This window comes from Crinia signifera, chromosome 1, assembly GCF_055691185.1.
Source record: "Crinia signifera chromosome 1, ASM5569118v1, whole genome shotgun sequence".
NCBI classification, from domain to species: domain Eukaryota; kingdom Metazoa; phylum Chordata; class Amphibia; order Anura; family Myobatrachidae; genus Crinia; species Crinia signifera.
In genome coordinates this window covers 230,101,364-230,127,120 of record NC_139217.1, presented here as the reverse complement: position 1 = coordinate 230,127,120, position 25,757 = coordinate 230,101,364, and the positions used below count along the sequence as shown (strand labels likewise).

General features: G+C 39.9%; 27 non-coding genes and 28 pseudogenes across 27 annotated transcripts; all 55 read left to right on the top strand.

Annotated features, from left to right (window-relative positions):
* The first annotated feature begins 1 nt into the window (after position 1).
* On the top strand, positions 2–120 carry LOC146034026 (5S ribosomal RNA). The gene has a single exon (XR_014459438.1). It is a non-coding gene; the product is annotated as a 5S ribosomal RNA (ribosomal RNA).
* Positions 121–465: 345 nt separating this feature from the next.
* LOC146039170 (5S ribosomal RNA) lies at positions 466–584 on the top strand. Its single transcript, XR_014462704.1, has one exon. It is a non-coding gene; the product is annotated as a 5S ribosomal RNA (ribosomal RNA).
* Positions 585–929: 345 nt separating this feature from the next.
* Positions 930–1,048, top strand: LOC146039048 (5S ribosomal RNA). Its single transcript, XR_014462593.1, has one exon. It is a non-coding gene; the product is annotated as a 5S ribosomal RNA (ribosomal RNA).
* Positions 1,049–1,394: 346 nt separating this feature from the next.
* Positions 1,395–1,513, top strand: LOC146038927 (5S ribosomal RNA). The gene has a single exon (XR_014462482.1). It is a non-coding gene; the product is annotated as a 5S ribosomal RNA (ribosomal RNA).
* A 345-nt stretch (positions 1,514–1,858) lies between these two features.
* LOC146034720 (5S ribosomal RNA) lies at positions 1,859–1,977 on the top strand. The gene has a single exon (XR_014460129.1). It is a non-coding gene; the product is annotated as a 5S ribosomal RNA (ribosomal RNA).
* A 345-nt stretch (positions 1,978–2,322) lies between these two features.
* LOC146045882 (5S ribosomal RNA) lies at positions 2,323–2,441 on the top strand. Its single transcript, XR_014465658.1, has one exon. It is a non-coding gene; the product is annotated as a 5S ribosomal RNA (ribosomal RNA).
* Positions 2,442–2,786: 345 nt separating this feature from the next.
* On the top strand, positions 2,787–2,905 carry LOC146047520 (5S ribosomal RNA). Its single transcript, XR_014466036.1, has one exon. It is a non-coding gene; the product is annotated as a 5S ribosomal RNA (ribosomal RNA).
* A 339-nt stretch (positions 2,906–3,244) lies between these two features.
* LOC146035974 (5S ribosomal RNA) lies at positions 3,245–3,363 on the top strand (annotated as a pseudogene).
* A 345-nt stretch (positions 3,364–3,708) lies between these two features.
* Positions 3,709–3,827, top strand: LOC146045876 (5S ribosomal RNA). The gene has a single exon (XR_014465651.1). It is a non-coding gene; the product is annotated as a 5S ribosomal RNA (ribosomal RNA).
* Positions 3,828–4,171: 344 nt separating this feature from the next.
* LOC146046378 (5S ribosomal RNA) lies at positions 4,172–4,290 on the top strand. The gene has a single exon (XR_014465867.1). It is a non-coding gene; the product is annotated as a 5S ribosomal RNA (ribosomal RNA).
* Positions 4,291–4,635: 345 nt separating this feature from the next.
* Positions 4,636–4,754, top strand: LOC146035955 (5S ribosomal RNA; annotated as a pseudogene).
* A 345-nt stretch (positions 4,755–5,099) lies between these two features.
* On the top strand, positions 5,100–5,218 carry LOC146047619 (5S ribosomal RNA). Its single transcript, XR_014466045.1, has one exon. It is a non-coding gene; the product is annotated as a 5S ribosomal RNA (ribosomal RNA).
* A 345-nt stretch (positions 5,219–5,563) lies between these two features.
* Positions 5,564–5,682, top strand: LOC146045869 (5S ribosomal RNA). The gene has a single exon (XR_014465645.1). It is a non-coding gene; the product is annotated as a 5S ribosomal RNA (ribosomal RNA).
* Positions 5,683–6,026: 344 nt separating this feature from the next.
* On the top strand, positions 6,027–6,145 carry LOC146035831 (5S ribosomal RNA; annotated as a pseudogene).
* Positions 6,146–6,490: 345 nt separating this feature from the next.
* On the top strand, positions 6,491–6,609 carry LOC146035951 (5S ribosomal RNA; annotated as a pseudogene).
* A 345-nt stretch (positions 6,610–6,954) lies between these two features.
* Positions 6,955–7,073, top strand: LOC146046958 (5S ribosomal RNA). The gene has a single exon (XR_014465985.1). It is a non-coding gene; the product is annotated as a 5S ribosomal RNA (ribosomal RNA).
* Positions 7,074–7,418: 345 nt separating this feature from the next.
* On the top strand, positions 7,419–7,537 carry LOC146036458 (5S ribosomal RNA; annotated as a pseudogene).
* A 346-nt stretch (positions 7,538–7,883) lies between these two features.
* LOC146033285 (5S ribosomal RNA) lies at positions 7,884–8,002 on the top strand. The gene has a single exon (XR_014458700.1). It is a non-coding gene; the product is annotated as a 5S ribosomal RNA (ribosomal RNA).
* Positions 8,003–8,346: 344 nt separating this feature from the next.
* LOC146035929 (5S ribosomal RNA) lies at positions 8,347–8,465 on the top strand (annotated as a pseudogene).
* A 345-nt stretch (positions 8,466–8,810) lies between these two features.
* Positions 8,811–8,929, top strand: LOC146035944 (5S ribosomal RNA; annotated as a pseudogene).
* Positions 8,930–9,274: 345 nt separating this feature from the next.
* On the top strand, positions 9,275–9,393 carry LOC146035312 (5S ribosomal RNA; annotated as a pseudogene).
* Positions 9,394–9,738: 345 nt separating this feature from the next.
* Positions 9,739–9,857, top strand: LOC146037117 (5S ribosomal RNA; annotated as a pseudogene).
* A 346-nt stretch (positions 9,858–10,203) lies between these two features.
* On the top strand, positions 10,204–10,322 carry LOC146033274 (5S ribosomal RNA). The gene has a single exon (XR_014458689.1). It is a non-coding gene; the product is annotated as a 5S ribosomal RNA (ribosomal RNA).
* A 344-nt stretch (positions 10,323–10,666) lies between these two features.
* On the top strand, positions 10,667–10,785 carry LOC146035393 (5S ribosomal RNA; annotated as a pseudogene).
* A 346-nt stretch (positions 10,786–11,131) lies between these two features.
* Positions 11,132–11,250, top strand: LOC146036375 (5S ribosomal RNA; annotated as a pseudogene).
* Positions 11,251–11,593: 343 nt separating this feature from the next.
* Positions 11,594–11,702, top strand: LOC146039469 (5S ribosomal RNA; annotated as a pseudogene).
* Positions 11,703–12,046: 344 nt separating this feature from the next.
* Positions 12,047–12,165, top strand: LOC146033307 (5S ribosomal RNA). The gene has a single exon (XR_014458722.1). It is a non-coding gene; the product is annotated as a 5S ribosomal RNA (ribosomal RNA).
* A 345-nt stretch (positions 12,166–12,510) lies between these two features.
* On the top strand, positions 12,511–12,629 carry LOC146046131 (5S ribosomal RNA). Its single transcript, XR_014465754.1, has one exon. It is a non-coding gene; the product is annotated as a 5S ribosomal RNA (ribosomal RNA).
* Positions 12,630–12,974: 345 nt separating this feature from the next.
* Positions 12,975–13,093, top strand: LOC146038805 (5S ribosomal RNA). Its single transcript, XR_014462371.1, has one exon. It is a non-coding gene; the product is annotated as a 5S ribosomal RNA (ribosomal RNA).
* Positions 13,094–13,438: 345 nt separating this feature from the next.
* On the top strand, positions 13,439–13,557 carry LOC146047608 (5S ribosomal RNA). The gene has a single exon (XR_014466044.1). It is a non-coding gene; the product is annotated as a 5S ribosomal RNA (ribosomal RNA).
* A 345-nt stretch (positions 13,558–13,902) lies between these two features.
* Positions 13,903–14,021, top strand: LOC146044107 (5S ribosomal RNA). The gene has a single exon (XR_014464829.1). It is a non-coding gene; the product is annotated as a 5S ribosomal RNA (ribosomal RNA).
* Positions 14,022–14,366: 345 nt separating this feature from the next.
* LOC146046073 (5S ribosomal RNA) lies at positions 14,367–14,485 on the top strand. Its single transcript, XR_014465738.1, has one exon. It is a non-coding gene; the product is annotated as a 5S ribosomal RNA (ribosomal RNA).
* Positions 14,486–14,830: 345 nt separating this feature from the next.
* LOC146046219 (5S ribosomal RNA) lies at positions 14,831–14,949 on the top strand. The gene has a single exon (XR_014465792.1). It is a non-coding gene; the product is annotated as a 5S ribosomal RNA (ribosomal RNA).
* Positions 14,950–15,293: 344 nt separating this feature from the next.
* On the top strand, positions 15,294–15,412 carry LOC146046760 (5S ribosomal RNA). Its single transcript, XR_014465967.1, has one exon. It is a non-coding gene; the product is annotated as a 5S ribosomal RNA (ribosomal RNA).
* A 345-nt stretch (positions 15,413–15,757) lies between these two features.
* On the top strand, positions 15,758–15,876 carry LOC146045865 (5S ribosomal RNA). The gene has a single exon (XR_014465644.1). It is a non-coding gene; the product is annotated as a 5S ribosomal RNA (ribosomal RNA).
* Positions 15,877–16,221: 345 nt separating this feature from the next.
* On the top strand, positions 16,222–16,340 carry LOC146035894 (5S ribosomal RNA; annotated as a pseudogene).
* A 345-nt stretch (positions 16,341–16,685) lies between these two features.
* On the top strand, positions 16,686–16,804 carry LOC146045860 (5S ribosomal RNA). The gene has a single exon (XR_014465643.1). It is a non-coding gene; the product is annotated as a 5S ribosomal RNA (ribosomal RNA).
* Positions 16,805–17,148: 344 nt separating this feature from the next.
* LOC146038133 (5S ribosomal RNA) lies at positions 17,149–17,257 on the top strand (annotated as a pseudogene).
* Positions 17,258–17,602: 345 nt separating this feature from the next.
* LOC146046947 (5S ribosomal RNA) lies at positions 17,603–17,721 on the top strand. The gene has a single exon (XR_014465984.1). It is a non-coding gene; the product is annotated as a 5S ribosomal RNA (ribosomal RNA).
* Positions 17,722–18,066: 345 nt separating this feature from the next.
* On the top strand, positions 18,067–18,185 carry LOC146036450 (5S ribosomal RNA; annotated as a pseudogene).
* Positions 18,186–18,530: 345 nt separating this feature from the next.
* On the top strand, positions 18,531–18,649 carry LOC146035813 (5S ribosomal RNA; annotated as a pseudogene).
* A 346-nt stretch (positions 18,650–18,995) lies between these two features.
* Positions 18,996–19,114, top strand: LOC146035990 (5S ribosomal RNA; annotated as a pseudogene).
* Positions 19,115–19,459: 345 nt separating this feature from the next.
* On the top strand, positions 19,460–19,568 carry LOC146039458 (5S ribosomal RNA; annotated as a pseudogene).
* Positions 19,569–19,912: 344 nt separating this feature from the next.
* LOC146035835 (5S ribosomal RNA) lies at positions 19,913–20,031 on the top strand (annotated as a pseudogene).
* Positions 20,032–20,375: 344 nt separating this feature from the next.
* On the top strand, positions 20,376–20,494 carry LOC146037504 (5S ribosomal RNA; annotated as a pseudogene).
* A 345-nt stretch (positions 20,495–20,839) lies between these two features.
* LOC146037493 (5S ribosomal RNA) lies at positions 20,840–20,958 on the top strand (annotated as a pseudogene).
* A 345-nt stretch (positions 20,959–21,303) lies between these two features.
* LOC146035496 (5S ribosomal RNA) lies at positions 21,304–21,422 on the top strand (annotated as a pseudogene).
* A 345-nt stretch (positions 21,423–21,767) lies between these two features.
* LOC146036284 (5S ribosomal RNA) lies at positions 21,768–21,886 on the top strand (annotated as a pseudogene).
* A 344-nt stretch (positions 21,887–22,230) lies between these two features.
* LOC146035820 (5S ribosomal RNA) lies at positions 22,231–22,349 on the top strand (annotated as a pseudogene).
* A 346-nt stretch (positions 22,350–22,695) lies between these two features.
* Positions 22,696–22,814, top strand: LOC146046936 (5S ribosomal RNA). The gene has a single exon (XR_014465983.1). It is a non-coding gene; the product is annotated as a 5S ribosomal RNA (ribosomal RNA).
* A 345-nt stretch (positions 22,815–23,159) lies between these two features.
* Positions 23,160–23,278, top strand: LOC146035912 (5S ribosomal RNA; annotated as a pseudogene).
* A 345-nt stretch (positions 23,279–23,623) lies between these two features.
* LOC146033263 (5S ribosomal RNA) lies at positions 23,624–23,742 on the top strand. The gene has a single exon (XR_014458678.1). It is a non-coding gene; the product is annotated as a 5S ribosomal RNA (ribosomal RNA).
* A 345-nt stretch (positions 23,743–24,087) lies between these two features.
* Positions 24,088–24,206, top strand: LOC146035803 (5S ribosomal RNA; annotated as a pseudogene).
* A 345-nt stretch (positions 24,207–24,551) lies between these two features.
* Positions 24,552–24,670, top strand: LOC146036443 (5S ribosomal RNA; annotated as a pseudogene).
* A 797-nt stretch (positions 24,671–25,467) lies between these two features.
* LOC146040848 (5S ribosomal RNA) lies at positions 25,468–25,576 on the top strand (annotated as a pseudogene).
* The last annotated feature ends 181 nt before the right edge of the window (positions 25,577–25,757 follow it).

The window sequence follows — 25,757 nt, the reverse complement described above, 5'->3', positions numbered from 1 at the left end:
CACCTACAGCCATACCACATTGGATAGGCCCAATCTCGTCTGATCTTGGAAGCTAAGCAGTGTTGGGCCTGGTTAGTACTTGGGTGGGAGACAACATGGGAACACCAGGTGCTGTAGGTTTTTTCACATTACTGGCAAATTGTTTTTATTCTCTAGCTATTTAAATTGGAAACTTTTTCTTCTTATTGCCAGTACAGACATTTGGAAGAGGTCAAACAGACACAATAGCCATCACCTAAAGACTTACCACACTGTTTAGGCCCAATTCCAACTGCTTTTGGCAGCTAAACAGTGTTGAGCCTCTTTAGTAGTTTAATTTAAGACCCCCTGCTAATATCATGTCCTGTAGGTCTTTTTACATTACCAACACATGATTTTTTTCAGTAAGCCAATACAGTTAGGAAACTTTTTTATTAGCTTACCTGGTGATAGATGTAGAAGAGGGCAAAAAAGTGCCTGTATCTCACCTACAGCCATACCACATTGGATAGGCCCAATCTCGTCTGATCTTGGAAGCTAAGCAGTGTTGGGCCTGGTTAGTACTTGGGTGGGAGACCACATGGGAACACCAGGTGCTGTAGGTTTTTTCACATTACTGGCAAATTGTTTTTATTCTCTAGCTGTTTAAATTGGAAACTTTTTCTTTTTATTGCCAGCACAGACATTTGGAAGAGGTCAAACAGACACAATAGCCATCACCTAAAGACTTACCACACTGTTTAGGCCCAATTCCAACTGCTTTTGGCAGCTAAAAAGTGTTGAGCCTCTTTAGTAGTTTAATTTAAGACCCCCTGCTAATATCATGTCCTGTAGGTCTTTTTACATTACCAGCACATGATTTTTTTCAGTAAGCCAATACAGTTAGGAAACTTTTTTATTAGCTTACCTGGTGATAGAAGTAGAAGAGGGCAAAAAAGTGCCTGAATCTCACCTACAGCCATACCACATTGGATAGGCCCAATCTCGTCTGATCTTGGAAGCTAAGCAGTGTTGGGCCTGGTTAGTACTTGGGTGGGAGACCACATGGGAACACCAGGTGCTGTAGGTTTTTTCACATTACTGGCAAATTGTTTTTATTCTCTAGCTATTTAAATTGGAAACTTTTTCTTCTTATTGCCAGTACAGACATTTGGAAGAGGTCAAACAGACACAATAGCCATCACCTAAAGACTTACCACACTGTTTAGGCCCAATTCCAACTGCTTTTGGCAGCTAAACAGTGTTGAGCCTCTTTAGTAGTTTAATTTAAGACCCCCTGCTAATATCATGTCCTGTAGGTCTTTTTTACATTACCAACACATGATTTTTTTCAGTAAGCCAATACAGTTAGGAAACTTTTTTATTAGCTTACCTGGTGATAGATGTAGAAGAGGGCAAAAAAGTGCCTGTATCTCACCTACAGCCATACCACATTGGATAGGCCCAATCTCGTCTGATCTTGGAAGCTAAGCAGTGTTGGGCCTGGTTAGTACTTGGGTGGGAGACCACATGGGAACACCAGGTGCTGTAGGTTTTTTCACATTACTGGCAAATTGTTTTTATTCTCTAGCTATTTAAATTGGAAACTTTTTCTTTTTATTGCCAGCACAGACATTTGGAAGAGGTCAAACAGACACAATAGCCATCACCTAAAGACTTACCACACTGTTTAGGCCCAATTCCAACTGCTTTTGGCAGCTAAACAGTGTTGAGCCTCTTTAGTAGTTTAATTTAAGACCCCCTGCTAATATCATGTCCTGTAGGTCTTTTTACATTACCAACACATGATTTTTTTCAGTAAGCCAATACAGTTAGGAAACTTTTTTATTAGCTTACCTGGTGATAGATGTAGAAGAGGGCAAAAAAGTGCCTGTATCTCACCTACAGCCATACCACATTGGATAGGCCCAATCTCGTCTGGTCTTGGAAGCTAAGCAGTGTTGGGCCTGGTTAGTACTTGGGTGGGAGACCACATGGGAACACGAGGTGCTGTAGGTTTTTTCACATTACTGGCAAATTGTTTTTATTCTCTAGCTATTTAAATTGGAAACTTTTTCTTTTTATTGCCAGCACAGACATTTGGAAGAGGTCAAACAGACACAATAGCCATCACCTAAAGACTTACCACACTGTTTAGGCCCAATTCCAACTGCTTTTGGCAGCTAAAAAGTGTTGAGCCTCTTTAGTAGTTTAATTTAAGACCCCCTGCTAATATCATGTCCTGTAGGTCTTTTTACATTACCAGCACATGATTTTTTTCAGTAAGCCAATACAGTTAGGAAACTTTTTTATTAGCTTACCTGGTGATAGAAGTAGAAGAGGGCAAAAAAGTGCCTGAATCTCACCTACAGCCATACCACATTGAATAGGCCCAATCTCGTCTGATCTTGGAAGCTAAGCAGTGTTGGGCCTGGTTAGTACTTGGGTGGGAGACCACATGGGAACACCAGGTGCTGTAGGTTTTTTCACATTACTGGCAAATTGTTTTTATTCTCTAGCTATTTAAATTGGAAACTTTTTCTTTTTATTGCCAGCACAGACATTTGGAAGAGGTCAAACAGACACAATAGCCATCACCTAAAGACTTACCACACTGTTTAGGCCCAATTCCAACTGCTTTTGGCAGCTAAACAGTGTTGAGCCTCTTTAGTAGTTTAATTTAAGACCCCCTGCTAATATCATGTCCTGTAGGTCTTTTTACATTACCAACACATGATTTTTTTCAGTAAGCCAATACAGTTAGGAAACTTTTTTATTAGCTTACCTGGTGATAGATGTAGAAGAGGGCAAAAAAGTGCCTGTATCTCACCTACAGCCATACCACATTGGATAGGCCCAATCTCGTCTGATCTTGGAAGCTAAGCAGTGTTGGGCCTGGTTAGTACTTGGGTGGGAGACCACATGGGAACACGAGGTGCTGTAGGTTTTTTCACATTACTGGCAAATTGTTTTTATTCTCTAGCTATTTAAATTGGAAACTTTTTATTGCCAGCACAGACATTTGGAAGAGGTCAAACAGACACAATAGCCATCACCTAAAGACTTACCACACTGTTTAGGCCCAATTCCAACTGCTTTTGGCAGCTAAAAAGTGTTGAGCCTCTTTAGTAGTTTAATTTAAGACCCCCTGCGAATATCATGTCCTGTAGGTCTTTTTACATTACTAGCACATGATTTTTTTCAGTAAGCCAATACAGTTAGGAAACTTTTTTATTAGCTTACCTGGTGATAGAAGTAGAAGAGGGCAAAAAAGTGCCTGAATCTCACCTACAGCCATACAACATTGGATAGGCCCAATCTTGTCTGATCTTGGAAGCTAAGCAGTGTTGGGCCTGGTTAGTACTTGGTTGGGAGACCACATGGGAACACCAGGTGCTGTAGGTTTTTTCACATTACTGGCAAATTGTTTTTATTCTCTAGCTATTTAAATTGGAAACTTTTTCTTTTTATTGCCAGCACAGACATTTGGAAGAGGTCAAACAGACACAATAGCCATCACCTAAAGACTTACCACACTGTTTAGGCCCAATTCCAACTGCTTTTGGCAGCTAAAAAGTGTTGAGCCTCTTTAGTAGTTTCATTTAAGACCCCCTGCTAATATCATGTCCTGTAGGTCTTTTTACATTACCAACACATGATTTTTTTCAGTAAGCCAATACAGTTAGGAAACTTTTTTATTAGCTTACTTGGTGATAGAAGTAGAAGAGGGCAAAAAAGTGCATGAATCTCACCTACAGCCATACCACATTGGATAGGCCCAATCTCGTCTGATCTTGGAAGCTAAGCAGTGTTGGGCCTGGTTAGTACTTGGGTGGGAGACCACATGGGAACACCAGGTGCTGTATGTTTTTTCACATTACTGGCAAATTGTTTTTATTCTCTAGCTATTTAAATTGGAAACTTTTTCTTCTTATTGCCAGTACAGACATTTGGAAGAGGTCAAACAGACACAATAGCCATCACCTAAAGACTTACCACACTGTTTAGGCCCAATTCCAACTGCTTTTGGCAGCTAAACAGTGTTGAGCCTCTTTAGTAGTTTAATTTAAGACCCCCTGCTAATATCATGTCCTGTAGGTCTTTTTACATTACCAACACATGATTTTTTTCAGTAAGCCATACAGTTAGGAAACTTTTTTATTAGCTTACCTGGTGATAGATGTAGAAGAGGGCAAAAAAGTGCCCGTATCTCACCTACAGCCATACCACATTGGATAGGCCCAATCTTGTCTGATCTTGGAAGCTAAGCAGTGTTGGGCCTGGTTAGTACTTGGGTGGGAGACCACATGGGAACACCAGGTGCTGTAGGTTTTTTCACATTACTGGCAAATTGTTTTTATTCTCTAGCTATTTAAATTGGAAACTTTTTCTTTTTATTGCCAGCACAGACATTTGGAAGAGGTCAAACAGACACAATAGCCATCACCTAAAGACTTACCACACTGTTTAGGCCCAATTCCAACTGCTTTTGGCAGCTAAACAGTGTTGAGCCTCTTTAGTAGTTTAATTTAAGACCCCCTGCTAATATCATGTCCTGTAGGTCTTTTTACATTACCAACACATGATTTTTTTCAGTAAGCCAATACAGTTAGGAAACTTTTTTATTAGCTTACCTGGTGATAGAAGTAGAAGAGGGCAAAAAAGTGCCTTTATCTCACCTACAGCCATACCACATTGGATAGGCCCAATCTCGTCTGATCTTAGAAGCTAAGCAGTGTTGCGCCTGGTTAGTACTTGGGTGGGAGACCACATGGGAACACCAGGTGCTGTAGGTTTTTTCACATTACTGGCAAATTGTTTTTATTCTCTAGCTATTTAAATTGGAAACTTTTTCTTTTTATTGCCAGCACAGACATTTGGAAGAGGTCAAACAGACACAATAGCCATCACCTAAAGACTTACCACACTGTTTAGGCCCAATTCCAACTGCTTTTGGCAGCTAAAAAGTGTTGAGCCTCTTCAGTAGTTTAATTTAAGACCCCCTGCTAATATCATGTCCTGTAGGTCTTTTTACATTACCAGCACATGATTTTTTTCAGTAAGCCAATACAGTTAGGAAACTTTTTTATTAGCTTACCTGGTGATAGAAGTAGAAGAGGGCAAAAAAGTGCCTGAATCTCACCTACAGCCATACCACATTGGATAGGCCCAATCTTGTCTGATCTTGGAAGCTAAGCAGTGTTGGGCCTGGTTAGTACTTGGTTGGGAGACCACATGGGAACACCAGGTGCTGTAGGTTTTTTCACATTACTGGCAAATTGTTTTTATTCTCTAGCTATTTAAATTGGAAACTTTTTCTTTTTATTGCCAGCACAGACATTTGGAAGAGGTCAAACAGACACAATAGCCATCACCTAAAGACTTACCACACTGTTTAGGCCCAATTCCAACTGCTTTTGGCAGCTAAAAAGTGTTGAGCCTCTTTAGTAGTTTAATTTAAGACCCCCTGCTAATATCATGTCCTGTAGGTCTTTTTACATTACCAACACATGATTTTTTTCAGTAAGCCAATACAGTTAGGAAACTTTTTTATTAGCTTACCTGGTGATAGAAGTAGAAGAGGGCAAAAAAGTGCCTGAATCTCACCTACAGCCATACCACATTGGATAGGCCCAATCTCGTCTGATCTTGGAAGCTAAGCAGTGTTGGGCCTGGTTAGTACTTGGGTGGGAGACCACATGGGAACACCAGGTGCTGTATGTTTTTTCACATTACTGGCAATTTGTTTTTATTCTCTAGCTATTTAAATTGGAAACTTTTTCTTCTTATTGCCAGTACAGACATTTGGAAGAGGTCAAACAGACACAATAGCCATCACCTAAAGACTTACCACACTGTTTAGGCCCAATTCCAACTGCTTTTGGCAGCTAAACAGTGTTGAGCCTCTTTAGTAGTTTAATTTAAGACCCCCTGCTAATATCATGTCCTGTAGGTCTTTTTACATTACCAACACATGATTTTTTTCAGTAAGCCATACAGTTAGGAAACTTTTTTATTAGCTTACCTGGTGATAGATGTAGAAGAGGGCAAAAAAGTGCCCGTATCTCACCTACGGCCATACCACATTGGATAGGCCCAATCTTGTCTGATTTCGGAAGCTAAGCAGTGTTGGGCCTGGTTAGTACTTGGGTGGGAGACCACATGGGAACACCAGGTGCTGTAGGTTTTTTCACATTACTGGCAAATTGTTTTTATTCTCTAGCTATTTAAATTGGAAACTTTTTCTTTTTATTGCCAGCACAGACATTTGGAAGAGGTCAAACAGACACAATAGCCATCACCTAAAGACTTACCACACTGTTTAGGCCCAATTCCAACTGCTTTTGGCAGCTAAACAGTGTTGAGCCTCTTTAGTAGTTTAATTTAAGACCCCCTGCTAATATCATGTCCTGTAGGTCTTTTTACATTACCAACACATGATTTTTTTCAGTAAGCCAATACAGTTAGGAAACTTTTTTATTAGCTTACCTGGTGATAGAAGTAGAAGAGGGCAAAAAAGTGCCTTTATCTCACCTACAGCCATACCACATTGGATAGGCCCAATCTCGTCTGATCTTAGAAGCTAAGCAGTGTTGCGCCTGGTTAGTACTTGGGTGGGAGACCACATGGGAACACCAGGTGCTGTAGGTTTTTTCACATTACTGGCAAATTGTTTTTATTCTCTAGCTATTTAAATTGGAAACTTTTTCTTTTTATTGCCAGCACAGACATTTGGAAGAGGTCAAACAGACACAATAGCCATCACCTAAAGACTAACCACACTGTTTAGGCCCAATTCCAACTGCTTTTGGCAGCTAAACAGTGTTGAGCCTCTTTAGTAGTTTAATTTAAGACCCCCTGCTAATATCATGTCCTGTAGGTCTTTTTACATTACCAACACATGATTTTTTTCAGTAAGCCAATACAGTTAGGAAACTTTTTTATTAGCTTACCTGGTGATAGATGTAGAAGTGGGCAAAAAAGTGCCTTTATCTCACCTACAGCCATACCACATTGGATAGGCCCAATCTCGTCTGATCTTAGAAGCTAAGCAGTGTTGGGCCTGGTTAGTACTTGGGTGGGAGACCACATGGGAACACCAGGTGCTGTAGGTTTTTTCACATTACTGGCAAATTGTTTTTATTCTCTAGCTATTTAAATTGGAAACTTTTTCTTTTTATTGCCAGCACAGACATTTGGAAGAGGTCAAACAGACACAATAGCCATCACCTAAAGACTTACCACACTGTTTAGGCCCAATTCCAACTGCTTTTGGCAGCTAAACAGTGTTGAGCCTCTTTAGTACTTTAATTGAAGACCCCCTGCTAATATCATGTCCTGTAGGTCTTTTTACATTACCAACACATGATTTTTTTCAGTAAGCCAATACAGTTAGGAAACTTTTTTATTAGCTTACCTGGTGATAGATGTAGAAGAGGGCAAAAAAGTGCCTGTATCTCACCTACAGCCATACCACATTGGATAGTCCCAATCTTGTCTGATCTTGGATGCTAAGCAGTGTTTGGCCTGGTTAGTACTTGGGTGGGAGACCACATGGGAACACCAGGTGCTGTAGGTTTTTTCACATTACTGGCAAATTGTTTTTATTCTCTAGCTATTTAAATTGGAAACTTTTTCTTTTTATTGCCAGCACAGACATTTGGAAGAGGTCAAACAGACACAATAGCCATCACCTAAAGACTTACCACACTGTTTAGGCCCAATTCCAACTGCTTTTGGCAGCAAAACAGTTTTGAGCCTCTTTAGTAGTTTAATTTAAGACCACCTGCTAATATCATGTCCTGTAGGTCTTTTTACATTACCAACACATGATTTTTTTCAGTAAGCCAATACAGTTAGGAAACTTTTTTTATTAGCTTACCTGGTGATAGAAGTAGAAGAGGGCAAAAAAGTGCCTGTATCTCACCTACAGCCATACCACATTGGATAGTCCCAATCTCGTCTGATCTTGGAAGCTAAGCAGTGTTTGGCCTGGTTAGTACTTGGGTGGGAGACCACATGGGAACACCAGGTGCTGTAGGTTTTTTCACATTACTGGTAAATTGTTTTTATTCTCTTGCTATTTAAATTGGAAAATTTTTCTTTTTATTGCCAGCACAGACATTTGGAAGAGGTCAAACAGACACAATAACCATCACCTAAAGACTTACCACACTGTTTAGTCCCAATTCCAACTGCTTTTGGCAGCTAAACAGTGTTGAGCCTCTTTTGTAGTTTAATTTAAGACCCCCTGCTAATATCATGTCCTGTAGGTCTTTTTACATTACCAACACATGATTTTTTCAGTAAGCCAATACAGTTAGGAAACTTTTTTATTAGCTTACCTGGTGATAGAAGTAGAAGAGGGCAAAAAAGTGCCTGTATCTCACCTACAGCCATACCACATTGGATAGGCCCAATCTTGTCTGATTTCGGAAGCTAAGCAGTGTTGGGCCTGGTTAGTACTTGGGTGGGAGACCACATGGGAACACCAGGTGCTGTAGGTTTTTTCACATTACTGGCAAATTGTTTTTATTCTCTAGCTATTTAAATTGGAAACTTTTTCTTTTTATTGCCAGCACAGACATTTGGAAGAGGTCAAACAGACACAATAGCCATCACCTAAAGACTTACCACACTGTTTAGGCCCAATTCCAACTGCTTTTGGCAGCTAAACAGTGTTGAGCCTCTTTAGTAGTTTAATTTAAGACCCCCTGCTAATATCATGTCCTGTAGGTCTTTTTACATTACCAACACATGATTTTTTTCAGTAAGCCAATACAGTTAGGAAACTTTTTTATTAGCTTACCTGGTGATAGAAGTAGAAGAGGGCAAAAAAGTGCCTTTATCTCACCTACAGCCATACCACATTGGATAGGCCCAATCTCGTCTGATCTTAGAAGCTAAGCAGTGTTGCGCCTGGTTAGTACTTGGGTGGGAGACCACATGGGAACACCAGGTGCTGTAGGTTTTTTCACATTACTGGCAAATTGTTTTTATTCTCTAGCTATTTAAATTGGAAACTTTTTCTTTTTATTGCCAGCACAGACATTTGGAAGAGGTCAAACAGACACAATAGCCATCACCTAAAGACTAACCACACTGTTTAGGCCCAATTCCAACTGCTTTTGGCAGCTAAACAGTGTTGAGCCTCTTTAGTAGTTTAATTTAAGACCCCCTGCTAATATCATGTCCTGTAGGTCTTTTTACATTACCAACACATGATTTTTTTCAGTAAGCCAATACAGTTAGAAAACTTTTTTATTAGCTTACCTGGTGATAGATGTAGAAGTGGGCAAAAAAGTGCCTTTATCTCACGTACAGCCATACCACATTGGATAGGCCCAATCTCGTCTGATCTTAGAAGCTAAGCAGTGTTGGGCCTGGTTAGTACTTGGGTGGGAGACCACATGGGAACACCAGGTGCTGTAGGTTTTTTCACATTACTGGCAAATTGTTTTTATTCTCTAGCTATTTAAATTGGAAACTTTTTCTTTTTATTGCCAGCACAGACATTTGGAAGAGGTCAAACAGACACAATAGCCATCACCTAAAGACTTACCACACTGTTTAGGCCCAATTCCAACTGCTTTTGGCAGCTAAACAGTGTTGAGCCTCTTTAGTACTTTAATTGAAGACCCCCTGCTAATATCATGTCCTGTAGGTCTTTTTACATTACCAACACATGATTTTTTTCAGTAAGCCAATACAGTTAGGAAACTTTTTTATTAGCTTACCTGGTGATAGATGTAGAAGAGGGCAAAAAAGTGCCTGTATCTCACCTACAGCCAAACCACATTGGATAGTCCCAATCTTGTCTGATCTTGGATGCTAAGCAGTGTTTGGCCTGGTTAGTACTTGGGTGGGAGACCACATGGGAACACCAGGTGCTGTAGGTTTTTTCACATTACTGGCAAATTGTTTTTATTCTCTAGCTATTTAAATTGGAAACTTTTTCTTTTTATTGCCAGCACAGACATTTGGAAGAGGTCAAACAGACACAATAGCCATCACCTAAAGACTTACCACACTGTTTAGGCCCAATTCCAACTGCTTTTGGCAGCAAAACAGTTTTGAGCCTCTTTAGTAGTTTAATTTAAGACCACCTGCTAATATCATGTCCTGTAGGTCTTTTTACATTACCAACACATGATTTTTTTCAGTAAGCCAATACAGTTAGGAAACTTTTTTTATTAGCTTACCTGGTGATAGAAGTAGAAGAGGGCAAAAAAGTGCCTGTATCTCACCTACAGCCATACCACATTGGATAGTCCCAATCTCGTCTGATCTTGGAAGCTAAGCAGTGTTTGGCCTGGTTAGTACTTGGGTGGGAGACCACATGGGAACACCAGGTGCTGTAGGTTTTTTCACATTACTGGTAAATTGTTTTTATTCTCTTGCTATTTAAATTGGAAACTTTTTCTTTTTATTGCCAGCACAGACATTTGGAAGAGGTCAAACAGACACAATAACCATCACCTAAAGACTTACCACACTGTTTAGTCCCAATTCCAACTGCTTTTGGCAGCTAAACAGTGTTGAGCCTCTTTTGTAGTTTAATTTAAGACCCCCTGCTAATATCATGTCCTGTAGGTCTTTTTACATTACCAACACATGATTTTTTCAGTAAGCCAATACAGTTAGGAAACTTTTTTATTAGCTTACCTGGTGATAGAAGTAGAAGAGGGCAAAAAAGTGCCTGTATCTCACCTACAGCCATACCACATTGGATAGGCCCAATCTCATCTGATCGTTGAAGCTAAGCAGTGTTGGGCCTGGTTAGTACTTGGGTGGGAGACCACATGGGAACACCAGGTGCTGTAGGTTTTTTCACATTACTGGCAAATTGTTTTTATTCTCTAGCTATTTAAATTGGAAACTTTTTCTTTTTATTGCCAGCACAGACATTTGGAAGAGGTCAAACAGACACAATAGCCATCACCTAAAGACTTACCACACTGTTTAGGCCCAATTCCAACTGCTTTTGGCAGCTAAACAGTGTTGAGCCTCTTTAGTAGTTTAATTTAAGACCCCCTGCTAATATCATGTCCTGTAGGTCTTTTTACATTACCAACACATGATTTTTTTCAGTAAGCCAATTCAGTTAGGAAAATTTTTTAATTGGCTTACCTGGTGATAGAAGTAGAAGAGCGCAAAAAAGTGCCTGTAACTCACCTACAACCATACCACATTGGATAGGCCCAATCTCGTCTGATCTTGGAAGCTAAGCAGTGTTGGGACTGGTTAGTAGTTGGGTGGGAGACCACATGGGAACACCAGGTGCTGTAGGTTTTTTCACATTACTGGCAAATTGTTTTTATTCTCTAGCTATTTAAATTGGAAACTTTTTCTTTTTATTGCCAGCACAGACATTTGGAAGAGGTCAAACACACAATAGCCATCACCTAAAGACTTACCACACTGTTTAGGCCCAATTCCAACTGCTTTTGGCAGCTAAACAGTGTTGAGCCTCTTTAGTAGTTTAATTTAAGACCCCCTGCTAATATCATGTCCTGTAGGTCTTTTTACATTACCAACACATGATTTTTTTCAGTAAGCCAATACAGTTAGGAAACTTTTTTATTAGCTTACCTGGTGATAGAAGTAGAAGAGGGCAAAAAAGTGCCTGTATCTCACTTACAGCCATACCACATTGGATCGGCCCGATCTTGGAAGCTAAGCAGTGTTGGGCCTGGTTAGTACTTGGGTGGGAGACCACATGGGAACACCAGGTGCAGTATGTTTTTTCACATTACTGGCAAATTGTTTTTTTATCTAGCTATTTAAATTGGAAACTTTTTCTTTTTATTGCCAGTACAGACATTTGGAAGAGGTCAAACAGACACAATAGCCATCACCTAAAGACTTACCACACTGTTTAGGCCCTATTCCAACTGCTTTTGGCAGCTAAACAGTGTTGAGCCTCTTTAGTAGTTTAATTTAAGACCCCCTGCTAATATCATGTCCTGTAGGTCTTTTTACATTACCAACACATGATTTTTTTCAATAAGCCAATACAGTTAGGAAACTTTTTTATTAGCTTACCTGGTGATAGAAGTAGAAGAGGGCAAAAAAGTGCCTGTATCTCACCTACAGCCATACCACATTGGATAGGCCTAATCTCGTCTGATCTTAGAAGCTTAGCAGTGTTGGGCCTGGTTAGTACTTGGGTGGGAGACCACATGGGAACACCAGGTGCTGTAGGTTTTTTCACATTACTGGCAAATTGTTTTTATTCTCTAGCTATTTAAATTGGAAACTTTTTCTTTTTATTGCCAGCACAGACATTTGGAAGAGGTCAAACAGACACAATAGCCATCACCTAAAGACTTACCACACTGTTTAGGCCCAATTCCAACTGCTTTTGACAGCTAAACAGTGTTAAGCCTCTTTAGTACTTTAATTGAAGACCCCCTGCTAATATCATGTCCTGTAGGTCTTTTTACATTACCAACACATGATTTTTTTCAGTAAGCCAATACAGTTAGGAAACTTTTTTATTAGCTTACCTGGTGATAGATGTAGAAAAGGGAAAAAAAGTGCCTGTATCTCACCTACAGCCATACCACATTGGATAGGCCCAATCTCGTCTGTTCTTGGAAGCTAAGCAGTGTTGGGCCTGGTTAGTACTTGGGTGGGAGACCACATGGGAACACCAGGTGCTGTAGGTTTTTTCACATTACTGGCAAATTGTTTTTATTCTCTAGCTATTTAAATTGGAAACTTTTTCTTTTTATTGCCAGCACAGACATTTGGAAGAGGTCAAACAGACACAATAGCCATCACCTAAAGACTTACCACACTGTTTAGGCCCAATTCCAACTGCTTTTGGCAGCTAAACAGTGTTGAGCCTCTTTAGTAGTTTAATTTAAGACCCCCTGCTAATATCATGTCCTGTAGGTCTTTTTACATTACCAACACATGATTTTTTTCAGTAAGCCAATACAGTTAGGAAACTTTTTTATTAGCTTACCTGGTGATAGATGTAGAAGAGGGCAAAAAAGTGCCTGTATCTCACCTACAGCCATACCACATTGGATAGGCCCAATCTCGTCTGATCTTGGAAGCTAAGCAGTGTTGGGCCTGGTTAGTACTTGGGTGGGAGACCACATGGGAACACCAGGTGCTGTAGGTTTTTTCACATTACTGGCAAATTGTTTTTATTCTCTAGCTATTTAAATTGGAAACTTTTTCTTTTTATTGCCAGCACAGACATTTGGAAGAGGTCAAACAGACACAATAGCCATCACCTAAAGACTTACCACACTGTTTAGGCCCAATTCCAACTGCTTTTGGCAGCTAAAAAGTGTTGAGCCTCTTTAGTAGTTTAATTTAAGACCCCCTGCTAATATCATGTCCTGTAGGTCTTTTTACATTACCAGCACATGATTTTTTTCAGTAAGCCAATACAGTTAGGAAACTTTTTTATTAGCTTACCTGGTGATAGAAGTAGAAGAGGGCAAAAAAGTGCCTGAATCTCACCTACAGCCATACCACATTGGATAGGCCCAATCTTGTCTGATCTTGGAAGCTAAGCAGTGTTGGGCCTGGTTAGTACTTGGTTGGGAGACCACATGGGAACACCAGGTGCTGTAGGTTTTTTCACATTACTGGCAAATTGTTTTTATTCTCTAGCTATTTAAATTGGAAACTTTTTCTTCTTATTGCCAGTACAGACATTTGGAAGAGGTCAAACAGACACAATAGCCATCACCTAAAGACTTACCACACTGTTTAGGCCCAATTCCAACTGCTTTTGGCAGCTAAACAGTGTTGAGCCTCTTTAGTAGTTTAATTTAAGACCCCCTGCTAATATCATGTCCTGTAGGTCTTTTTACATTACCAACACATGATTTTTTTCAGTAAGCCAATACAGTTAGGAAACTTTTTTATTAGCTTACCTGGTGATCGATGTAGAAGAGGGCAAAAAAGTGCCTGTATCTCACCTACAGCCATACCACATTGGATAGGCCCAATCTCGTCTGATCTTGGAAGCTAAGCAGTGTTGGGCCTGGTTAGTACTTGGGTGGGAGACCACATGGGAACACCAGGTGCTGTAGGATTTTTCACATTACTGGCAAATTGTTTTTATTCTCTAGCTATTTAAATTGGAAACTTTTTCTTTTTATTGCCAGCACAGACATTTGGAAGAGGTCAAACAGACACAATAGCCATCACCTAAAGACTTACCACACTGTTTAGGCCCAATTCCAACTGCTTTTGGCAGCTAAACAGTGTTGAGCCTCTTTAGTAGTTTAATTTAAGACCCCCTGCTAATATCATGTCCTGTAGGTCTTTTTACATTACCAACACATGATTTTTTTCAGTAAGCCAATACAGTTAGGAAACTTTTTTATTAGCTTACCTGGTGATAGATGTAGAAGAGGGCAAAAAAGTGCCTGTATCTCACCCACAGCCATACCACATTGGATAGGCCCAATCTCGTCTGATCTTGGAAGCTAAGCAGTGTTGGGCCTGGTTAGTACTTGGGTGGGAGACCACATGGGAACACCAGGTGCTGTAGGTTTTTTCACATTACTGGCAAATTGTTTTTATTCTCTAGCTATTTAAATTGGAAACTTTTTCTTTTTATTGCCAGCACAGACATTTGGAAGAGGTCAAACAGACACAATAGCCATCACCTAAAGACTTACCACACTGTTTAGGCCCAATTCCAACTGCTTTTGGCAGCTAAACAGTGTTGAGCCTCTTTAGTAGTTTAATTTAAGACCCCCTGCTAATATCATGTCCTGTAGGTCTTTTTACATTACCAACACATGATTTTTTTCAGTAAGCCAATACAGTTAGGAAACTTTTTTATTAGCTTACCTGGTGATAGAAGTAGAAGAGGGCAAAAAAGTGCCTGAATCTCACCTACAGCCATACCACATTGGATAGGCCCAATCTCTTCTGATCTTGGAAGCTAAGCAGTGTTGGGCTTGGTTAGTACTTGGGTGGGAGACCACATGGGAACACCAGGTGCTGTAGGTTTTTTCACATTACTGGCAAATTGTTTTTATTCTCTAGCTATTTAAATTGGAAACTTTTTCTTCTTATTGCCAGTACAGACATTTGGAAGAGGTCAAACAGACACAATAGCCATCACCTAAAGACTTACCACACTGTTTAGGCCCAATTCCAACTGCTTTTGGCAGCTAAACAGTGTTGAGCCTCTTTAGTAGTTTAATTTAAGACCCCCTGCTAATATCATGTCCTGTAGGTCTTTTTACATTACCAACACATGATTTTTTCAGTAAGCCAATACAGTTAGGAAACTTTTTTATTAGCTTACCTGGTGATAGATGTAGAAGAGGGCAAAAAAGTGCCTGTATCTCACCTACAGCCATACCACATTGGATAGGCCAAATCTCGTCTGATCTTGGAAGCTAAGCAGTGTTGGGCCTGGTTAGTACTTGGGTGGGAGACCACATGGGAACACCAGGTGCTGTAGGTTTTTTCACATTACTGGCAAATTGTTTTTATTCTCTAGCTATTTAAATTGGAAACTTTTTCTTTTTATTGCCAGCACAGACATTTGGAAGAGGTCAAACAGACACAATAGCCATCACCTAAAGACTTACCACACTGTTTAGGCCCAATTCTAACTGCTTTTGGCAGCTAAAAAGTGTTGAGCCTCTTTAGTAGTTTAATTTAAGACCCCCTGCTAATATCATGTCCTGTAGGTCTTTTTACATTACCAACACATGATTTTTTTCAGTAAGCCAATACAGTTAGGAAACTTTTTTATTAGCTTACCTGGTGATAGAAGTAGAAGAGGGCAAAAAAGTGCCTGAATCTCACCTACAGCCATACCACATTGGATAGGCCCAATCTCGTCTGATCTTGGAAGCTAAGCAGTGTTGGGCCTGGTTAGTACTTGGGTGGGAGACCACATGGGAACACCAGGTGCTGTATGTTTTTTCACATTACTGGCAAATTGTTTTTATTCTCTAGCTATTTAAATTGGAAACTTTTTCTTCTTATTGCCAGTACAGACATTTGGAAGAGGTCAAACAGACACAATAGCCATCACCTAAAGACTTACCACACTGTTTAGGCCCAATTCCAACTGCTTTTGGCAGCTAAACAGTGTTGAGCCTCTTTAGTAGTTTAATTTAAGACCCCCTGCTAATATCATGTCCTGTAGGTCTTTTTACATTACCAACACATGATTTTTTTCAGTAAGCCAATACAGTTAGGAAACTTTTTTATTAGCTTACCTGGTGATAGATGTAGAAGAGGGCAAAAAAGTGCCTGTATCTCACCTACAGCCATACCACATTGGATAGGCCAAATCTCGTCTGATCTTGGAAGCTAAGCAGTGTTGGGCCTGGTTAGTACTTGGGTTGGAGACCACATGGGAACACCAGGTGCTGTAGGTTTTTTCACATTACTGGCAAATTGTTTTTATTCTCTAGCTATTTAAATTGGAAACTTTTTCTTTTTATTGCCAGCACAGACATTTGGAAGAGGTCAAACAGACACAATAGCCATCACCTAAAGACTTACCACACTGTTTAGGCCCAATTCTAACTGCTTTTGGCAGCTAAAAAGTGTTGAGCCTCTTTAGTAGTTTAATTTAAGACCCCCTGCTAATATCATGTCCTGTAGGTCTTTTTACATTACCAACACATGATTTTTTTCAGTAAGCCAATACAGTTAGGAAACTTTTTTATTAGCTTACCTGGTGATAGAAGTAGAAGAGGGCAAAAAAGTGCCTGAATCTCACCTACAGCCATACCACATTGGATAGGCCCAATCTCGTCTGATCTTGGAAGCTAAGCAGTGTTGGGCCTGGTTAGTACTTGGGTGGGAGACCACATGGGAACACCAGGTGCTGTATGTTTTTTCACATTACTGGCAAATTGTTTTTATTCTCTAGCTATTTAAATTGGAAACTTTTTCTTCTTATTGCCAGTACAGACATTTGGAAGAGGTCAAACAGACACAATAGCCATCACCTAAAGACTTACCACACTGTTTAGGCCCAATTCCAACTGCTTTTGGCAGCTAAACAGTGTTGAGCCTCTTTAGTAGTTTAATTTAAGACCCCCTGCTAATATCATGTCCTGTAGGTCTTTTTACATTACCAACACATGATTTTTTTCAGTAAGCCATACAGTTAGGAAACTTTTTTATTAGCTTACCTGGTGATAGATGTAGAAGAGGGCAAAAAAGTGCCTGTATCTCATCTACAGCCATACCACATTGGATAGGCCTGATCTTGGAAGCTAAGCAGTGTTGGGCCTGGTTAGTACTTGGGTGGGAGACCACATGGGAACACCAGGTGCTGTAGGTTTTTTCACATTACTGGCAAATTGTTTTTATTCTCTAGCTATTTAAATTGGAAACTTTTTCTTTTTATTGCCAGCACAGACATTTGGAAGAGGTCAAACAGACACAATAGCCATCACCTAAAGACTTACCACACTGTTTAGGCCCAATTCCAACTGCTTTTGGCAGCTAAACAGTGTTGAGCCTCTTTAGTAGTTTAATTTAAGACCCCCTGCTAATATCATGTCCTGTAGGTCTTTTTACATTACCAACACATGATTTTTTTCAGTAAGCCAATACAGTTAGGAAACTTTTTTATTAGCTTACCTGGTGATAGATGTAGAAGTGGGCAAAAAAGTGCCTTTATCTCACCTACAGCCATACCACATTGGATAGGCCCAATCTCGTCTGATCTTAGAAGCTAAGCAGTGTTGGGCCTGGTTAGTACTTGGGTGGGAGACCACATGGGAACACCAGGTGCTGTAGGTTTTTTCACATTACTGGCAAATTGTTTTTATTCTCTAGCTATTTAAATTGGAAACTTTTTCTTTTTATTGCCAGCACAGACATTTGGAAGAGGTCAAACAGACACAATAGCCATCACCTAAAGACTTACCACACTGTTTAGGCCCAATTCCAACTGCTTTTGGCAGCTAAACAGTGTTGAGCCTCTTTAGTACTTTAATTGAAGACCCCCTGCTAATATCATGTCCTGTAGGTCTTTTTACATTACCAACACATGATTTTTTTCAGTAAGCCAATACAGTTAGGAAACTTTTTTATTAGCTTACCTGGTGATAGATGTAGAAGAGGGCAAAAAAGTGCCTGTATCTCACCTACAGCCATACCACATTGGATAGTCCCAATCTTGTCTGATCTTGGATGCTAAGCAGTGTTTGGCCTGGTTAGTACTTGGGTGGGAGACCACATGGGAACACCAGGTGCTGTAGGTTTTTTCACATTACTGGCAAATTGTTTTTATTCTCTAGCTATTTAAATTGGAAACTTTTTCTTTTTATTGCCAGCACAGACATTTGGAAGAGGTCAAACAGACACAATAGCCATCACCTAAAGACTTACCACACTGTTTAGGCCCAATTCCAACTGCTTTTGGCAGCAAAACAGTTTTGAGCCTCTTTAGTAGTTTAATTTAAGACCACCTGCTAATATCATGTCCTGTAGGTCTTTTTACATTACCAACACATGATTTTTTTCAGTAAGCCAATACAGTTAGGAAACTTTTTTATTAGCTTACCTGGTGATAGAAGTAGAAGAGGGCAAAAAAGTGCCTGTATCTCACCTACAGCCATACCACATTGGATAGGCCCAATCTCGTCTGATCGTTGAAGCTAAGCAGTGTTGGGCCTGGTTAGTACTTGGGTGGGAGACCACATGGGAACACCAGGTGCTGTAGGTTTTTTCACATTACTGGCAAATTGTTTTTATTCTCTAGCTATTTAAATTGGAAACTTTTTCTTTTTATTGCCAGCACAGACATTTGGAAGAGGTCAAACAGACACAATAGCCATCACCTAAAGACTTACCACACTGTTTAGGCCCAATTCCAACTGCTTTTGGCAGCTAAACAGTGTTGAGCCTCTTTAGTAGTTTAATTTAAGACCCCCTGCTAATATCATGTCCTGTAGGTCTTTTTACATTACCAACACATGATTTTTTTCAGTAAGCCAATTCAGTTAGGAAAATTTTTTAATTGGCTTACCTGGTGATAGAAGTAGAAGAGGGCAAAAAAGTGCCTGTAACTCATCTACAGCCATACCACATTGGATAGGCCCAATCTCGTCTGATCTTGGAAGCTAAGCAGTGTTGGGACTGGTTAGTAGTTGGGTGGGAGACCACATGGGAACACCAGGTGCTGTAGGTTTTTTCACATTACTGGCAAATTGTTTTTATTCTCTAGCTATTTAAATTGGAAACTTTTTCTTTTTATTGCCAGCACAGACATTTGGAAGAGGTCAAACAGACACAATAGCCATCACCTAAAGACTTACCACACTGTTTAGGCCCAATTCCAACTGCTTTTGGCAGCTAAACAGTGTTGAGCCTCTTTAGTAGTTTAATTTAAGACCCCCTGCTAATATCATGTCCTGTAGGTCTTTTTACATTACCAACACATGATTTTTTTCAGTAAGCCAATACAGTTAGGAAACTTTTTTATTAGCTTACCTGGTGATAGAAGTAGAAGAGGGCAAAAAAGTGCCTGTATCTCACTTACAGCCATACCACATTGGATCGGCCCGATCTTGGAAGCTAAGCAGTGTTGGGCCTGGTTAGTACTTGGGTGGGAGACCACATGGGAACACCAGGTGCAGTATGTTTTTTCACATTACTGGCAAATTGTTTTTTTATCTAGCTATTTAAATTGGAAACTTTTTCTTTTTATTGCCAGTACAGACATTTGGAAGAGGTCAAACAGACACAATAGCCATCACCTAAAGACTTACCACACTGTTTAGGCCCAATTCCAACTGCTTTTGGCAGCTAAACAGTGTTGAGCCTCTTTAGTAGTTTAATTTAAGACCCCCTGCTAATATCATGTCCTGTAGGTCTTTTTACATTACCAACACATGATTTTTTTCAATAAGCCAATACAGTTAGGAAACTTTTTTATTAGCTTACCTGGTGATAGAAGTAGAAGAAGGCAAAAAAGTGCCTGTATCTCACCTACAGCCATACCACATTGGATAGGCCCAATCTCGTCTGATCTTAGAAGCTAAGCAGTGTTGGGCCTGGTTAGTACTTGGGTGGGAGACCACATGGGAACACAAGGTGCTGTAGGTTTTTTCACATTACTGGCAAATTGTTTTTATTCTCTAGCTATTTAAATTGGAAACTTTTTCTTTTTATTGCCAGCACAGACATTTGGAAGAGGTCAAACAGACACAATAGCCATCACCTAAAGACTTACCACACTGTTAGGCCAAATTCCAACTGCTTTTGACAGCTAAACAGTGTTGAGCCTCTTTAGTACTTTAATTGAAGACCCCCTGCTAATATCATGTCCTGTAGGTCTTTTTACATTACCAACACATGATTTTTTTCAGTAAGCCAATACAGTTAAGAAACTTTTTTATTAGCTTACCTGGTGATAGATGTAGAAGAGGGCAAAAAAGTGCCTGTATCTCACCTACAGCCATACCACATTGGATAGTCCCAATCTCGTCTGATCTTGGAAGCTAAGCAGTGTTTGGCCTGGTTAGTACTTGGGTTTGAGACCACATGGGAACACCAGGTGCTGTAGGTTTTTTCACATTACTGGCAAATTGTTTTTATTCTCTAGCTATTTAAATTGGAAACTTTTTCTTCTTATTGCCAGTACAGACATTTGGAAGAGGTCAAACAGACACAATAGCCATCACCTAAAGACTTACCACACTGTTTAGGCCCAATTCCAACTGCTTTTGGCAGCTAAACAGTGTTGAGCCTCTTTAGTACTTTAATTGAAGACCCCCTGCTAATATCATGTCCTGTAGGTCTTTTTACATTACCAACACATGATTTTTTTCAGTAAGCCAATACAGTTAAGAAACTTTTTTATTAGCTTACCTGGTGATAGATGTAGAAGAGGGCAAAAAAGTGCCTGTATCTCACCTACAGCCATACCACATTGGATAGTCCCAATCTCGTCTGATCTTGGAAGCTAAGCAGTGTTTGGCCTGGTTAGTACTTGGGTTTGAGACCACATGGGAACACCAGGTGCTGTAGGTTTTTTCACATTACTGGCAAATTGTTTTTATTCTCTAGCTATTTAAATTGGAAACTTTTTCTTCTTATTGCCAGTACAGACATTTGGAAGAGGTCAAACAGACACAATAGCCATCACCTAAAGACTTACCACACTGTTTAGGCCCAATTCCAACTGCTTTTGGCAGCTAAACAGTGTTGAGCCTCTTTAGTAGTTTAATTTAAGACCCCCTGCTAATATCATGTCCTGTAGGTCTTTTTACATTACCAACACATGATTTTTTTCAGTAAGCCAATACAGTTAGGAAACTTTTTTATTAGCTTACCTGGTGATAGATGTAGAATAGGGCAAAAAAGTGCCTGTATCTCACCTACAGCCATACCACATTGGATAGGCCAAATCTCGTCTGATCTTGGAAGCTTAGCAGTGTTGGGCCTGGTTAGTACTTGGGTGGGAGACCACATGGGAACACCAGGTGCTGTAGGTTTTTTCACATTACTGGCAAATTGTTTTTATTCTCTAGCTATTTAAATTGGAAACTTTTTCTTTTTATTGCCAGCACAGACATTTGGAAGAGGTCAAACAGACACAATAGCCATCACCTAAAGACTTACCACACTGTTTAGGCCCAATTCCAACTGCTTTTGGCAGCTAAAAAGTGTTGAGCCTCTTTAGTAGTTTAATTTAAGACCCCCTGCTAATATCATGTCCTGTAGGTCTTTTTACATTACCAACACATGATTTTTTTCAGTAAGCCAATACAGTTAGGAAACTTTTTTATTAGTTTACCTGGTGATAGAAGTAGAAGAGGGCAAAAAAGTGCCTGAATCTCACCTACAGCCATAGCACATTGGATAGGCCCAATCTTGTCTGATCTTGGAAGCTAAGCAGTGTTGGGCCTGGTTAGTACTTGGGTGGGAGACCACATGGGAACACCAGGTGCTGTATGTTTTTTCACATTACTGGCAAATTGTTTTTATTCTCTAGCTATTTAAATTGGAAACTTTTTCTTCTTATTGCCAGTACAGACATTTGGAAGAGGTCAAACAGACACAATAGCCATCACCTAAAGACTTACCACACTGTTTAGGCCCAATTCCAACTGCTTTTGGCAGCTAAACAGTGTTGAGCCTCTTTAGTAGTTTAATTTAAGACCCCCTGCTAATATCATGTCCTGTAGGTCTTTTTACATTACCAACACATGATTTTTTTCAGTAAGCCATACAGTTAGGAAACTTTTTTATTAGCTTACCTGGTGATAGATGTAGAAGAGGGCAAAAAAGTGCCTGTATCTCACCTACAGCCATACCACATTGGATAGGCCCAATCTTGTCTGATCTTGGAAGCTAAGCAGTGTTGGGCCTGGTTAGTACTTGGGTGGGAGATTACATGGGAACACCAGGTGCTGTAGGTTTTTTCACATTACTGGCAAATTGTTTTTATTCTCTAGCTATTTAAATTGGAAACTTTTTCTTTTTATTGCCAGCACAGACATTTGGAAGAGGTCAAACAGACACAATAGCCATCACCTAAAGACTAACCACACTGTTTAGGCCCAATTCCAACTGCTTTTGGCAGCTAAACAGTGTTGAGCCTCTTTAGTAGTTTAATTTAAGACCCCCCTGCTAATATCATGTCCTGTAGGTCTTTTTACATTACCAACACATGATTTTTTTCAGTAAGCCAATACAGTTAGGAAACTTTTTTATTAGCTTACCTGGTGATAGATGTAGAAGTGGGCAAAAAAGTGCCTTTATCTCACCTACAGCCATACCACATTGGATAGGCCCAATCTCGTCTGATCTTAGAAGCTAAGCAGTGTTGGGCCTGGTTAGTACTTGGGTGGGAGACCACATGGGAACACCAGGTGCTGTAGGTTTTTTCACATTACTGGCAAATTGTTTTTATTCTCTAACTATTTAAATTGGAAACTTTTTCTTTTTATTGCCAGCACAGACATTTGGAAGAGGTCAAACAGACACAATAGCCATCACCTAAAGACTTACCACACTGTTTAGGCCCAATTCCAACTGCTTTTGGCAGCTAAACAGTGTTGAGCCTCTTTAGTAGTTTAATTTAAGACCCCCTGCTAATATCATGTCCTGTAGGTCTTTTTACTTTACCAACACATGATTTTTTTCAGTAAGCCAATACAGTTAGGAAACTTTTTTATTAGCTTACCTGGTGATAGATGTAGAAGAGGGCAAAAAAGTGCCTGTATCTCACCTACAGCCATACAACATTGGATAGTCCCAATCTAGTCTGATCTTGGATGCTAAGCAGTGTTTGGCCTGGTTAGTACTTGGGTGGGAGACCACATGGGAACACCAGGTGCTGTAGGTTTTTTCACATTACTGGCAAATTATTTTTATTCTCTAGCTATTTAAATTGGAAACTTTTTCTTTTTATTGCCAGCACAGACATTTGGAAGAGGTCAAACAGACACAATAGCCATCACCTAAAGACTTACCACACTGTTTAGGCCCAATTCCAACTGCTTTTGGCAGCAAAACAGTTTTGAGCCTCTTTAGTAGTTTAATTTAAGACCACCTGCTAATATCATGTCCTGTAGGTCTTTTTACATTACCAACACATGATTTTTTTCAGTAAGCCAATACAGTTAGGAAACTTTTTTATTAGCTTACCTGGTGATAGAAGTAGAAGAGGGCAAAAAAATGCCTGTATCTCACCTACAGCCATACCACATTGGATAGTCCCAATCTCGTCTGATCTTGGAAGCTAAGCAGTGTTTGGCCTGGTTAGTACTTGGGTGGGAGACCACATGGGAACACCAGGTGCTGTAGGTTTTTTCACATTACTGGCAAATTGTTTTTATTCTCTAGCTATTTAAATTGGAAACTTTTTCTTTTTATTGCCAGCACAGACATTTGGAAGAGGTCAAACAGACACAATAGCCATCACCTAAAGACTTACCACACTGTTTAGGCCCAATTCCAACTGCTTTTGGCAGCTAAACAGTGTTGAGCCTCTTTAGTACTTTAATTGAAGACCCCCTGCTAATATCATGTCCTGTAGGTCTTTTTACATTACCAACACATGATTTTTTTCAGTAAGCCAATACAGTTAGGAAACTTTTTTATTAGCTTACCTGGTGATAGAAGTAGAAGAGGGCAAAAAAGTGCCTGTATCTCACCTACAGCCATACCACATTGGATAGGCCCAATCTCGTCTGATCGTTGAAGCTAAGCAGTGTTGGGCCTGGTTAGTACTTGGGTGGGAGACCACATGGGAACACCAGGTGCTGTAGGTTTTTTCACATTACTGGCAAATTGTTTTTATTCTCTAGCTATTTAAATTGGAAACTTTTTCTTTTTATTGCCAGCACAGACATTTGGAAGAGGTCAAACAGACACAATAGCCATCACCTAAAGACTTACCACACTGTTTAGGCCCAATTCCAACTGCTTTTGGCAGCTAAACAGTGTTGAGCCTCTTTAGTAGTTTAATTTAAGACCCCCTGCTAATATCATGTCCTGTAGGTCTTTTTACATTACCAACACATGATTTTTTTCAGTAAGCCAATTCAGTTATGAAACTTTTTTATTAGCTTACCTGGTGATAGAAGTAGAAGAGGGCAAAAAAGTGCATGTAACTCACATACAGCCATACCACATTGGATAGGCCCAATCTCGTCTGATCTTGGAAGCTAAGCAGTGTTGGGACTGGTTAGTAGTTGGGTGGGAGACCCCATGGGAACACCAGGTGCTGTAGGTTTTTTCACATTACTGGCAAATTGTTTTTATTCTCTAGCTATTTAAATTGGAAACTTTTTCTTTTTATTGCCAGCACAGACATTTGGAAGAGGTCAAACAGACACAATAGCCATCACCTAAAGACTTACCACACTGTTTAGGCCCAATTCCAACTGCTTTTGGCAGCTAAACAGTGTTGAGCCTCTTTAGTAGTTTAATTTAAGACCCCTGCTAATATCATGTCCTGTAGGTCTTTTTACATTACCAACACATGATTTTTTTCAGTAAGCCAATACAGTTAGGAAACTTTTTTATTAGCTTACCTGGTGATAGAAGTAGAAGAGGGCAAAAAAGTGCCTGTATCTCACTTACAGCCATACCACATTGGATCGGCCCGATTTTGGAAGCTAAGCAGTGTTGGGCCTGGTTAGTACTTGGGTGGGAGACCACATGGGAACACCATGTGCAGTATGTTTTTTCACATTACTGGCAAATTGTTTTTTTATCTAGCTATTTAAATTGGAAACTTTTTCTTTTTATTGCCAGTACAGACATTTGGAAGAGGTCAAACAGACACAATAGCCATCACCTAAAGACTTACCACACTGTTTAGGCCCAATTCCAACTGCTTTTGGCAGCTAAACAGTGTTGAGCCTCTTTAGTAGTTTAATTTAAGACCCCCTGCTAATATCATGTCCTGTAGGTCTTTTTACATTACCAACACATGATTTTTTTCAGTAAGCCAATACAGTTAGGAAACTTTTTTATTAGCTTACCTGGTGATAGAAGTAGAAGAGGGCAAAAAAGTGCCTGTATCTCACTTACAGCCATACCACATTGGATCGGCCCGATCTTGGAAGCTAAGCAGTGTTGGGCCTGGTTAGTACTTGGGTGGGAGACCACATGGGAACACCATGTGCAGTATGTTTTTTTCACATTACTGGCAAATTGTTTTTTTATCTAGCTATTTAAATTGGAAACTTTTTCTTTTTATTGCCAGTACAGACATTTGGAAGAGGTCAAACAGACACAATAGCCATCACCTAAAGACTTACCACACTGTTTAGGCCCAATTCCAACTGCTTTTGGCAGCTAAACAGTGTTGAGCC